General features: G+C 34.5%; 1 protein-coding gene across 13 annotated transcripts in view; it reads left to right on the top strand.

Moving 5' to 3' along the window:
• BMPR1B (bone morphogenetic protein receptor type 1B) overlaps positions 1–13,936 on the top strand; it is a 395,286-nt gene that overhangs the window by 293,037 nt on the left and 88,313 nt on the right.

Below are 13,936 nucleotides of genomic sequence, written 5' to 3' on the forward strand. Positions count from 1 at the left end.
CCATCCTCCAACTGCTTTGTAATTTTACTACTTTCTCTATTACGGCAAGGCTTTCTAAGTAGTCTGTTAGAATAATTTTAAAGAGACTTAACATTTCTATTTTCTCTAACAATTGAGAATTAAATGCAATTCAACTTGGAACTTTAGGAAATTCATTCTCAATATACTGTGACAGTTTATGTGTGAAGAATTTAAGAAAATAGCAATTCTAACAAACTTTTTTCTGATTATTTTAGTTTGAATACTATTAGATTTTTATAGGTTAGTTTTCTTTGAAGTTCATCATTTTTATATGGTTGCATTGAGTAAATCTAACTTTGCAATGGCGATAATTATAGTTCGTGAGTATGTCAAATGTTTGTTCACTTTTAAGAACAGGGGCTTGCTTTGTGATAATTTTGTTCAGAAGAATTATTATTTTATCAAGTTGACTAAAATATAGAAAATGTTAAAACTTATTTAAAATTTTTGAATTAAAGTAATTTTAAGAGTAGAGCTATTTTCAAATGAGAAGAAAGCTAATGAACTGAATATGATATAACTGACTGTGGTAGTGAAGGAGTTTTAAGGTTGGAAATAAGGAAATAATGGCTTTATAAAATTAAGCCAAATGATAAAGGAAATATGTATGAGATTGAAATGTATTTATAGTTCAACTTTATATACTTGTGGATGCATATTATAGAACTAACTTGGCTGTACTATTTATCAGAAGGGTGTGTACTTTTGATTGGGATTTACAGGATTCAGATTTTCATCATCTCAAAGTATCCTGTGACACTATTAAGATACTATGTTCTGTGGTTTGGCCCTATGGAAAATGTTTTTAATTTCAGTATATGTAAAAGTATTTTTACTTATACGGTATACAAAAGTTTAAATTTTGTGTATTGATATGAAGGAATGATAGGTATTTCGTCGACCTAGTTTGCTAGTTTATTCCCTAAAAATTGTTATAATCTGGTACCCTGTAGGGAGAATAGAAAGACTTCAGGGAAACTGTGTCTTAAGTGTGTTCCAGGAAGCTCAAAGCATGTTATATGTGAGGTAAAATTCTAATTCCTCTATTCTAGCTACTACTGCTTCTTCATTGTCTGGGGGTCATTTTTTATTGTCTTTTAGCATTTTCTTTGAAATACATGAATACTTGGCTTTAGTATTGAGTTATGCCAATAAAAAGCAAAGAAGCCATATGCTACAGACAGAATCTTTGGATCATAAAATGCTAACCTTAGAATGTATCTTAACATAATGTCTTAATATCTTATTTCTTCCAGTGAGGAAGATGACGTCCAGAGACATTCCTTGTCTTCTTCTAGGTCATATAGGTGTAGGGAACCTTTTAAAAAGCTCCCTTTGCAGGGCACTGTGTGTGTGTGTGTGTGTGTGTGTGTGTGTGTGTGTGTGATGTGCCTCTACTTAATTTATCTTATAACATAGTATCATAGTGGCTAAGAGTACAAATTCTGGACCCAGAATGCCTGGTTTTGAATCTTAGCTCTGCCACTCACTAGTTGTATGAACTCAATTAAATTATCTTATTGTTGTCTCAGTTTCCACAACTGTAAAATAGGGATAATAATTACATTTACTATCGATTTGACTATTACATGAGTAAATATATATAAGCACTTAGAATAGTGTCTGGCACATAATATTACCTGAAAGTTTGCTGTTGTTAGTATCATTATTAATAATTAATTTATGCATAAATAGGGAACCAAGCTAGAAATGTACAATGAGATAGGACTGTGAACATCCAACAGGTCGTCTTAGTGTGATGAACATGTTGAATCCCAGTTGATTTTCCCAGCTTTGTCACCAATTGACTTTTTTTGTTGAGGAATTACTCTCTGTAACTTTCTATAAAATACACTTGATGTTGTTTATTTATTTATTTATTTTTTCCCCTGATAAATGCAGAATGTGCCATAGACAGGGAAGGACTATGAGATTAACCAAAATTAAGCCACTTAGATTATTAAGTTAAATATTCATTGACAACAGTTAACACGCTTCACCATTGTTAATTTCACATCTACTTCAGTGAGAATGATGATCACTGAAAAGGAAAATACGGAGCACTGATAAATGATGTGTGCATGACTTTTAAGTGAATGACAAAGCCGAGATTAATATTCTGAGATCTTACATCCATATTTAAAATAAATGTCTTTCAAAATGACAACTTGAGACATTTGGAGAATGTGAGCATCAGGTGCGTGAAAATATTTTGTTAATTAAATACGTGGAAACCTGAAATATTTATATGAAGGGATAGGTATAATATTGCAGTTCCACCTGAAGTGGTACAAAGCTCTGCAAAGTCACAATAAGTGGAAAGAAGAACTCTTCCTACTTGGGATAGAAGCAAGGGTGACCTATGTGTATGGTAACTCATCAACCTAAATCTTACCACTGCCTAGCTATTACCTTAAATGTTTTACTCGGAAGAGATACAGGCTTTGAAAAAGGAGGCATGAGTACATCTTGGTAGAGGTCTTGAACTTCAAGTTTTTAAATACTGGAATATTGTGATTGCTTCAGAAACATATTTTTACATCTAGGGAAATGGGGAATTGCCTTCCTAAAAGTGAAAATGTGACCTGTAATGATCAGAATCTGTAGTGTTCACTTCTACTTGAAATGGATTATGTTTAGATTGAGCTACTTGTACTACCCTGCCCCTTTATTCTCCAAACATAGTAGAGACTCACAGACAGTCATAATGAATATAGTGCAATGTGCAAACAGTACTAAAACATTGAATATAGTGCAATGTATAAACAGTATTAAAGCATCATTTTGTTCACTACCATTCTTCTTAAGTTCTGTTAAGGGAATTTAGTAAAGTTATAAAGATGATAGACTGACAAACCTAAAAACTAAAGGACTCTGGGTTTGTTGTTCTAACACAATGGTGGCAACAATGTGCCTGTCCTGACGAGGATAGGCCTCATGTTCCCATATTTAAGATGGTGAAATTTTCATTTGGTTCCCTGTTAAATGTACATGTGAAAGTGTCTACAATTTTTCCCCCATAAAATAATGCTAATAAGCCATTAAAGCAATCAGATTAAATAAAAGTTAGCAGCCACATTTATTTTAGGAGCAATTCTACATCAATAAAGATACAGGAAAACAAGGTGAGATAGGAAGTAGAAATCCACTCTTTTGTGAATACAGGAAAATTTTCAAACCCAGTGATCAAAACCAGATCCAAGTATCCATGGTCCCTACAGTTTTATATAATCTGGATTTTTAATACCACTTCTCCGTTGCCAGGCCATATTCCTTGGGTTTCCTATTGTCATATGTCAGGCCTAGATGAGACTAATTTAAAATTCAAAAAGCATGTTATAATTTTTTTTTAGTATAATCAGGGCAAATAGAGAATCCAATAAGAGGAGGATAACAAACATCAAGCATGGCTGTGAATATGTAGTTTCACAATTAGAATGATAATATTGCTATGCGGCATCAGGTTTTGGTAATATTTTGAGTGAAAAATGATCCTTATTACCATATGGCAAAATATACTGAAAATCTGAACTGTTAGACCAACACAGCTGTTAAATGCATAAATGTGGTTATGTGTTTAAAATGTTTTCTACTACAGCTATTATGTGGCATTTCTTAATCTCAGACTATTAATCGGCAGTAACTGCAAGTTGTGGTGAGCATCACAGATGTAAGAAATTTGATCTCTGGTAATTTACCTGGAAAGAAAATGGCTAAACTATAGTTTTCAACTTAAGTTCTGCTCATTAGATTGGATAATACATTCACATAATTGCCGAGTACAGACTGAAATCATTTGGTTTCACTTTTTTTATAAGTTATTTTCAAAATGCTAGCAACCGTATGCAAGTCTTATATGTGTATAAATATCTGTACATATATAATTCAAACCTGTAAATTACAACTATATGAAGGCTTTTGAAAAAACATTGGAACATCAAAATAACTCAAATTAGTTTCTTTTTCCTCTGTAAGCCAATTGAATCTGAAATAACATTGTACAAATATTTTATTGATTTAGAACATTGTACAAATCTTTCATTGATTTAGAATTGCCAGGAATAAATCTATGAATTCTTCCCCCAACTTTTCAAATGCGTATCTGTTTTTAGAATTCCTATAGGCGTTTGAACAAATCCTCAAATAAGATAAAATACTGACAACTAATTATAGAACAATTATCTTAATCAGCTAAGTTTTCTGTCAAGCTTTCTTATTGCTTCATTTTAGGTCCAGATGGACTTCTTTGGTCTTGATTATTATACTTGTTATCTGTAAAATAGAGACTTTGTCTATCTTAATATATCTTTGTTGGTTTGGGAATGTGAATAGTAAAATACATAAGGATGATCTTGTGACTTTGAACTCAGAAACACCTTATTCTTACTCTAGACCTCTCCATGTTTCTTTTAACTTGGAACATATCTTTCTGGATTAACTGATTACTCTGCTTGATACTATCTCTATTACATTCTTTTGATGTTTAGTTAACTATATAAAATCATAGTATTGATATTTTGGTTATAAAGAACAGAATCTTAAGTAGAGAAAGAAGTTTAATGGAGACATAAAGAAAAACTAAAGGAAACACAGGCCTCATGGGACCCAGAAGGCCAGGAGGACCTGAGCGTCTCCTTGTCTATGTCTGTCTCTCTCTGAGGGCCTTGTGCACGTTCCACTCTCGCTGTGTGTGTCTGCTCCCTTCTTTTCTTTTTGTTTAAAATTCTTTAATGGACGCTCTTTGCATTTAGGATAAAATCCAGATCTTTCTATGTCCTGCAAGGTCTGGTATCAGCTGGCTCCTGACTCATCTTGCAGCTCATCTCATTACTTATGGAGCATCAGCCGTATAGGCCTTTTACTGAAAACAATCAAAACAAAACAAAACAAAAATGATCCAACCTTTTTCTCACTCAGGTACTTCACATATGCTGCTTTCACAGTCTGGAAAGTTCTTTGCCTTTCTACTCTGTTTATCCGTGCATTTGCATAAGTGCCATTTAGTTAAGTTTTCCTTAACAGTCTAAATTAAATGAAACCCCCTTGATATAATTCTTCGTTGTGTTTTATTTTTCCTTTGTGGTACATATCATAATTTATCATTATACATATGTCACTCTCCTACTGGAAGCTAAGCTTCTCAGAAGAACAGACTCTGTCCATTTTATTATTGCTGTGTCTTGAGTGCATAGCACAGGCTTGGCCTATAGAGGAATCTATGTTCCTGGACATGCTTAGAGTTTCTTGCTTGACTGAAAACGGTGGCTGCAGTCCCTAATGTTCCAAGACCTTTTGCTTAGCTCTACAGAGTTAACTGATAGATGTTTCACTTTATTTATTTATTATTATTATTATTTTGAGACGGAGTCTCACTCTGTCACCAGGCTGGAGTGCAGTGGCGTGATCTCAGCTCACTGCAACCTCCGCCTCCCTAGTGCAAGTGATTCTCCTGCCTCAGCCTTCTGAGTAGCTGGGACTATAGGCGTGCACCACCATGCCCAGCTAATTTTTTTGTGTTTTTAGTAGAGACGGGGTTTCACCATTTTGGCCAGGATGCTCTCCATATCTTGACCTTGTGATCAACCCACCTCGGCCTCCCAAAGTGCTGCACTTTTCTTTTTAATTTCTTTGGAGGGAGAATTTGATTGACTGCGGACCCTTAGAATAATCAAAGGTAACCCACTAGCCATGTTAAAAGTTTTGATTGCCAGTATAATCCAAACCCTCTTCTAGAAAAACTGCACGTGTCACAGTGCCTATTATTGTCTAGTTTTTCTAGAAGAGGGTTTGGATTATGTTGACAGTCAAAAACCTTTAACATGGCTACTGTTGTCAGTATGATATAGCAATATAAATACTTCCAGGACTCTTTTGTTTGTAGTGAATTGCTATTGGCTAGCAAGTGAGTTATTTATCAACTACAGGTCTTGAAAATTATTTTTAAAAACACTTTAATATTTCTCACTTGAACTTCAGAATTCAGCAAATGTTACGACTGAAAATAATGTTAATGTATTTCTGTAGGTCCTACAGAATTATCTTGAGAGTAAATGAAGGCATATCTGACTATCTTTTACTCTGTAAAAAAAAGATGCTTTAGAAATTCGGAATGTCAATGTGGTGGCAGAAATAATGCATGAAACAAGTAGTGTGGTGACTTGACAGCCTGTAGTTCTAGGACATTGTTATATATAGGTTTCACTCCTTTATTGAAGTGGTAGTTGCAAATTATATGTCTCACAAAGAACATCTCATAAATTTTGCATTTATGATTTCTGAACAGGACATGAGTTTGAGGCTAGTGTTATACGTCGTTCATCAATCAGATTCTTGGAACTTAATGTCTGAAACTATGTTTCTGATTTCTTCTGGAATCCAGAGGAAAATTAATGTACATTTCAAATTCACTTTTGAAAAACCTCATGAGTACCTGGTGAAAATTGTCCTTGGTTCATAGTTTTTTACTGCCATACAGTATTCGGTGTTGTATAATGTCCCCATAGTCATATTGGTGTCTTCACAATTTTAATGGGAGTTTTACATATAAGGAAATAGTGACTTACACTACTTAAAAAAATCAATTGTGGTACTTCCGTGATGTAGAAACTGCATTGATGAGGTATCAGCCAGGTGTGAGTCAATTAATATAACAGGGCATCTTAAAATTTTTTCTGGCCATTTTTGTTTACCTTCAATACAAGGCCAAGGCGAATAGCACGGAGCTTCAGAAAATCCAAGCCAAGATTTGTTTTGGGAACTCCACATGAAATTATCTTTCTGTTATTACATTTATAGAAATATTCATTATCTAATTCTTTGCTAAAGTGTTTACCTTTATTTTCTCTCTAAAAGAAAACTAAATTTTTTCAAATCTGAAAAAACTCAAATTAGTGTTTCAAATCACTATTTTTTTCAAATCTGAAAAAATTAATAAAAACTTGTTGCTTGCAATTGTGTATAATTTTAATGATTACGCACTTTTTTATGGGGCTGAATCTCAACTGAATATTTGTCTTGATTAGAGTTGAGATGCTCAAATATGTGTTGTTTTCAAATTGCATTATAAAACAAGTCTTTTTATGTCCTACTTTATAAAAAAGCTTAATGTTGTAAGAATAACATGCTGTATTTATCCATGAAATAATGGCTGATTTGAGTGAGGAAATGCGCACCAGCTCATTGCGGGAATAGTTGAGTGGCTTTTCTGAGTTTAACTTAGCCTCTGAATTCAGCTGAAGTTATTGAGAACTGTGCAGTGACCCGGAAAACAACAACAACAATCACAAAAGAGTTCCACTGTGACATGTTAACAGAAGAAGGACAGATGCCACTTAAGTTACCTTTTTACTGCACACACTTTCTTAGACACATTATACATATCCACACACGTATGTTTCATATATATATATGTTTTCATAGGATTATTACAGTTTATTGAAATCAGACAGTATCACTAAATATTTCCTACTTAATTTCCTATGCCCTGAGTGAAAACATGTTCAAATTGGGGGAAGAGTTTGAAGGAGAAAGAGCCTTGTGCTAAATCATGTGATTTTATAGGCCCATGACGTTCTTTCAATGGGGGAATTTCTGGGGATCATTTTTGGGCTGATTTAATGCATATATACCAAACGCTTTATTCATAACATAAGCATATTAGTAGCTATTGTGAATATTATTAATCTACTATACTTAACATATGGTTAAAAAAACATAATTTTCCGTCTTTTTTTGTTAAATAGACTTAATGACAAACATCTTGCAAATTAGATTTTCATATATTTCATCTCTTTCTTATGCTCAATTTAATCTATCAAAGCCACACATTGTAGAAGACATCTGGTATTGAGCTTAAGCAGCTGGGTTTCATTTGTAAGGGTTTTGAGCAAATTTCGGTGCTTGCCAACAATAATATAACAGTTGGCCAATGTGTTTTCCTTGTGGCAGATTTGTGCAGTGTGGCAAAATAGACCTGAGTTCAGGATCAGGTGCTTTTCTGCCTCTTTTTGGCCTGTCTGGTGGGACTTGAGGTTTTATGCAGATGTTCAGTGAGCACTGGCTGAGCGCTTGCTGCAATGGCCATTGAGTAGGAATCATCTGGTGAGCCGTGTTTGACCAGCACCCCTCAATTTCAGAAACACGGAGTCTGCAGTTTTCCCAGCATGGTTCTATGTATTTCCTGTATCAGAATCACTCCAGGTCGTTTTTAACATACAGGTCCCAATACCCCATTTCAAAACCACTAAACCAAATATTTGGGAGTTGAGCTGAGAAGGCTTAAATTTAATAAGCTATCCCAAGAGAGTTTGTACACCTTGGATTCAAGATAATAAAGTTTAGTTTATTCTTTCCCTACAGATAGAACCTCTAACCCCACTTTCAGAACAAGAGAAGAAACTATGTGTATTTAAAAGGGATTTTCAGACTGTTTCAAAAGTGACTTACCCATATACCCAGTTTAGACTTTTTATAAAATATTTTACCAGCATGATGTGTTGTTTAATAAAACAGTTGTCCTAGCACTATACAAATATTGTCCCCAATGATGAAGAAGGGATAAGGAATCTTAATTTACTATGAACAATCCAAGTAGGAGCTGAAAGATTTCTGAAAGAGTGAAATGAAATAAGAATCCCAAATTTCCCATCTCTTCCTCAGATACACTTAACTAAGTGATTTCTGTCTCCAAATAGTCATGAGATACCTGTGAAGCTCCTGGAAATCTGTTCAGAATTTGGCTGTGAGATTGTTCCCTCAGAAAGCACTGTGTTGCAATTTGCATGCTCCTGAGCCCTCTGCTCATCCCCAGTTACATTAAACAGGTTATTCCTAATGGAAAGAGTTATGTCTTTGTGGCTATCTAGGCAGTTTTGGGGACTGTTCTGAAAAGAAACTTAAGTCATAACTCCTCCTGCTTCTGCTGGAAAAGATCTATGCCAGAATTCTTACTACCTTAGTTTAATATTATTTTGTGGATTCTGAGTCCAGAACTGAGTTTTCCAGATAAACACTTCTGAGTTCCCGGGCAATATGGAAACATACCCAGGGAATGACTGTGTGGTTGATGTGAGGTTTGCCTCTTTGGAAGTAAATAGATAGTGACTGATTGTTGTTAAAATGTCATTAACTGGAAATGTACTTTTCACCCCATCTTGCTTTGAAAATTAGCACTCAAGATAGCTATTTCAGAGAGCTCCTGTGTTCCCTCAGGAACTTTGGACTTGATTTGGAATACACACACACACACACACACCCCTCCATTTAATATACACAGGCAATACCCCAGAATATATAAAATTAAAAGAGGGTAAGAAAAGAGGCATTCCAAATGCTTGGGATTGTCCTGTTTCATAACCCATGTCATGCATGGGCTACATCTGCAGCTTTTTTAAGTTTCTGGAGGAAGCTCAGCAATGCAGCTGTCTCTAATGTACTGTGAACCTTGAAAAGGAATTTCCTTTCAAGTAAGAACGGAAGTAGTTTGTGTGTGGGATGATGGAGCTGAAGGTTTCCTTTAACAGAAAATAAAGTGCTGTTATGTAAATAAACATCTATACAACCTAAAACAAAAAGGCACCTACAGTTGAAAAAAAGACCTAGTTAATTTTTATTATCTACTTTTGTTTTCTCATTTTTGAAAGTGAGGAAAATGAAGCAGAAAGTTGTTAGGTGAATTGTTTAAAGTCTCACTATTAGTACTAGAGTCCCAGGACAAAACTTGGGATCCTAGAGTTTTTAGTTCTAGTTCTTTAGATATTACTTTAGATTTGGCCTTAGGATTGCTGTTTAGGCTGTATGTTTAGAAAGCCAAAACAAGGTCTTTGCCATGTGATGTGTTTGGATCTATGTCCCTCCCAAATCTCATGATGAGTTGTAATTCCCAATGTTGGGGGAGGGAACTGGTGAGAGGTGATTGGATCATGGGGGTGGTTTTCCCCCTTGCTGTTCTTGTGACAGTGAGTGAGTTCTCCTGAGATCTGATGGTTTAAAAGTGTATGGCACTTCCCCATTTACTCACTGTCTCTCCTGCCGTCATGTGAAGATGTGCTTGCTTCCCCTTTGCCCTTCCACCATAATTGTAAATTTCCTGAGGCCTCACCAGCCATGCCTCTTGTATAGCCTGTGGAACTGTGAGTCAATTCAACCTCTTTTCTTCATAAATCATGCAGTCTCAGGTAGTTTTTTTTTATAGCAGTGTAAGAACAGACTAATACACCACAGGAGCATTTTATTTAAGAAACAGGTTACAAAACATACGCTATCATCACCACCACCTCCAAGAATAAATGTCAGTGTATGGAAAAAGCTCAGAGCTGACAACTTCTGCTTTGATTTTCCTATTTATTCTAATATATGCATTCTAATATTGTAATATAGTTTACAAAAAGTATTCTATATTCAACCACATTTAGACTTTCATAATTTAGTGATTCTGGGAATGCAGCTTATGCATAGTTTGTTCTGACCTAAAATACCTCAGTATCTGAGGTGAGAAGGGGACAAAGTAGAGGAACACATTTGAGGTATAGGACAAAAAATTTGCACCCCAGATTGAAGAATGGAGCATCTTTTTTTTCCCTCTTCCTAAAATGTTAATCTAAAGAGATTACAAGAAAAATAACCTAACTAGCTGTGACTGCAGATAAGAAATGTGATCTGCAGCTGTACACCTTGGAAATGAGTGTGAACATCTCTACAGATATATTTCTTAATGCTAAAATTGCATGGTTAATGTTCCTTTCCATTGTAGGATATCGCTTGTACTTGGATCCTCTAAATTTACATATTTGATTTTATGGCTTTGGGCAATTGCTATAGAATGTTTTAGAACAATCAGTGAGCCTTCTTTAGCAGGCAAAATTGCTGTAGTATTTATCCTGAGTTTTCAAACTCTCCATTAATTATTTCTTCAGTAACTGTAAATACCGACTTTGGCTTTGCAAGCCGAATGAGAATGCTTCGTTTCCTTTTGTGGCTTTGTTTGGCTTCTTATATTTGCTACTTAAGGGCCTTTAAAAATCTGCTAAAGATGTCATATTATCTATTGACATTTTATGAGATACTCTGGCAAAATTACTCCCCCAAGAAGTTCTAGAATGGTTTACTTTTTAGTCTGGATTGTTTTTATTATTTCTCTGCTTTTAATGAATCACGTTATTATCTTCAAAATAATAAAAAAAGATCTAGGAGTAAAAAAGAAAGTGGCATTCTTATAGTTACAATAGCTATTAATAAACTAATAGACAATAACTAACATATTCCATTTGTGATTTTACAATTTAGAAATCCAAGCATACAAATATCAACATTCGTTTTAGGTTTTAATATGTGCATGTTTCCATTTATAGATGTTAAACACAGAGCAAGTTAAGGATAGTTGCTCTTTCAGATATAAAAATACTTATGGTTTTACAGTTTTTTTAGCTATAGTGATTAAAATAATATGATTGTAGCCTAGCGTAGATCATAGGTGCAGGAGCTTTTATTATTCCATTTGTATAAATGTGTGAACAGTTCAGAGGAAGATACATAACTTGCTCAAGGTCACAGAGTTAATACATGGTACATTTTAGATAGAAATCAACACTCTGGCTGTTGTATCCTTTCTTCTAGCAGCTATGCCAGATAACATTTCTTAGAGGAGAATATTTATATGGCTTGATATTCAAAAAGATGCAAAGCCACAAAACATAAAACATTTTAGAATTTGTTAATAGTAAAATCAGTAGTAGTAAATAAAACAAACTACAGACAAGCAAAAGGACACCCCATACTCTAGAAAATCCAAGTTGTATGACATGTAACTGGAAAGTGTCTATTACTAATTGCATATAAAAAATCTTCAAGAAGGAGAAAAATGAAAATAATAAAAGTGGCAGAAGGTATGAACAGGGCATTCACAGAGGAGTAATATGGAAATATAGGAAAAGAAGCTAAATAAATAGAGAATTGCAAGTTAAGATAATATGACATATCACATTATAGTCAGCAGACTGGCAAAATAATTAGCAGTTTAGATTACCAAGGTTTGGCAAGGAGGTGGAGAAACTAACCTCTGTTAGTTGGAGTATAATAGTTCAACCATTTTTAAGAGTGATATATCATTTATAGGTATAGATAAATAATTATATGGAAATATTCATAAGATTAAGAAATAGTGTCATAGACATGACAGCAAAAACAATAATAGAAAAAATAATGAAAGTCTTTATCAATTAAACAAAATTATATGCTTTAGAACAGGGGTTCCCAACCCCTAGGCCGCAGGCTGGTAGTGGTCCCTGACCTGTTGGGAACTGGCCACACAGCAGGAAGGGAGCAGTTGGCAAGTGAGCATTATCGCCTGAGCTGTGCCTCCTGTCAGGTCAGTGAGAACATTAGATTCTCATAGGAGAGCAAACGCTATTGTGAACTGTGCATGCAAGTGTTCATGCACAATTGCAGGCTCCTTATGAGAATCTAATGCCTGATGATCTGAGGTGGAACAGTTTCATCCTGAAACCATCCCCCACCACCCCTCCCAGCCTGCCCACCCCTGTGCATACAAAAATTGTCTTCCACAAAACTGGTCTTTGGTGCCACAAAGGTTGGGGACTGCTGCTTTAGAGCACATCACCAAGTAAGTGAAAAGACAGTCCACGTAACGGTAGAATATATTTGCAAATCATATATCTTATAATACACATGAATCTAGCCTATGTAAAGAATCATTACAAATTAATAATAAAAAAAACCTAGTTTGAAAATGGACAAGGATCTAAACAGACATTTCTCTGAAGAATGTATACAAGTGTTTGACAATCAAATGAAAAAATATTCAGCATCCTGTTATCAGAGAAATTCCATCAAAAACACAATATACCACTTCACGTGTACTAGGATGCCTGTAATAAAAGATAACAAATGATCCTAAAGATGTGGAGAAATTGGAACCCTCATCTGTGGCTCCTGGGAATATAAAATGGTACAACCACTTTGGCAAACAGTCTGGCAGTTTCTCGAAGTGTTAATCATGTAGCTGTCATATGATCCAGCAATTTGTCTCCTAGGTATATGCCAAAGAGAGATGAGAAAATGTGTCCACAAAAAACTTGCACCCAGATGTTCATAGCAGTGTTATAGATAATATAAATGTTAAATATATTAATAACACAAACTGTTGTATATCTATGTAATAGAATGTTATTTGGCAATAAAAAGAATGAAGTACTGATACATGCTACAACATGGATAAATCTTGAAAACGATGCTAAGTGAAAGAAACCAGATACAAAGACCATAGATTGTATTTTCTATTTACATGAAAATTCCAGAGAGGCTTGGGGGCATAGGGAGTGACTGCCTGTCTATGGTTTTGGTTTTGAGGGGGTTGAAGATGTTCTAAAATTATGTCATTTGATGGTTGCATAATTCTTTGCCTATATTAAAAAGCAATGATTTGTATATCTTAAATGAGTGAATTTTATAGTATGTTAATTATAGCCCAATAAAGCTGTAAAAATATTCATAGGAGTGATAATCAAATTTAGGATAGTGCAGAATAAGGGAGGTGAAGGAACTGGTACTCATTTGACTTCACTCTCTAATATTTTATTCCTTAGAAGTAAAATATCTGTTAAGATTTTATAAAATTGAGTTGTAAGAATCTTGTATTCTCTTATCCATTTTTTAATATATTTGTAGCATTTTATATAATAGAAGAGACAGCCAGAAATGAAATTAAGTACATTATCCCTCCTCCCTTTCAGCCTGAAACATGGATTTTTTCCTAATAATTGAAGACAATTCAAGAAAATGTCCTCTACAACAAAATACGTAACTAGGGCTCCTGCATTGAACATTATTTGCTTTCTTCTGTATCAATTATAATAATATTTTATCTTTAACATCAGAATTTTACTGAAACAGTTTTGTT

The sequence above is a fragment of the Macaca mulatta genome, chromosome 5, assembly GCF_049350105.2.
Source record: "Macaca mulatta isolate MMU2019108-1 chromosome 5, T2T-MMU8v2.0, whole genome shotgun sequence".
NCBI lineage: Eukaryota > Metazoa > Chordata > Mammalia > Primates > Cercopithecidae > Macaca > Macaca mulatta.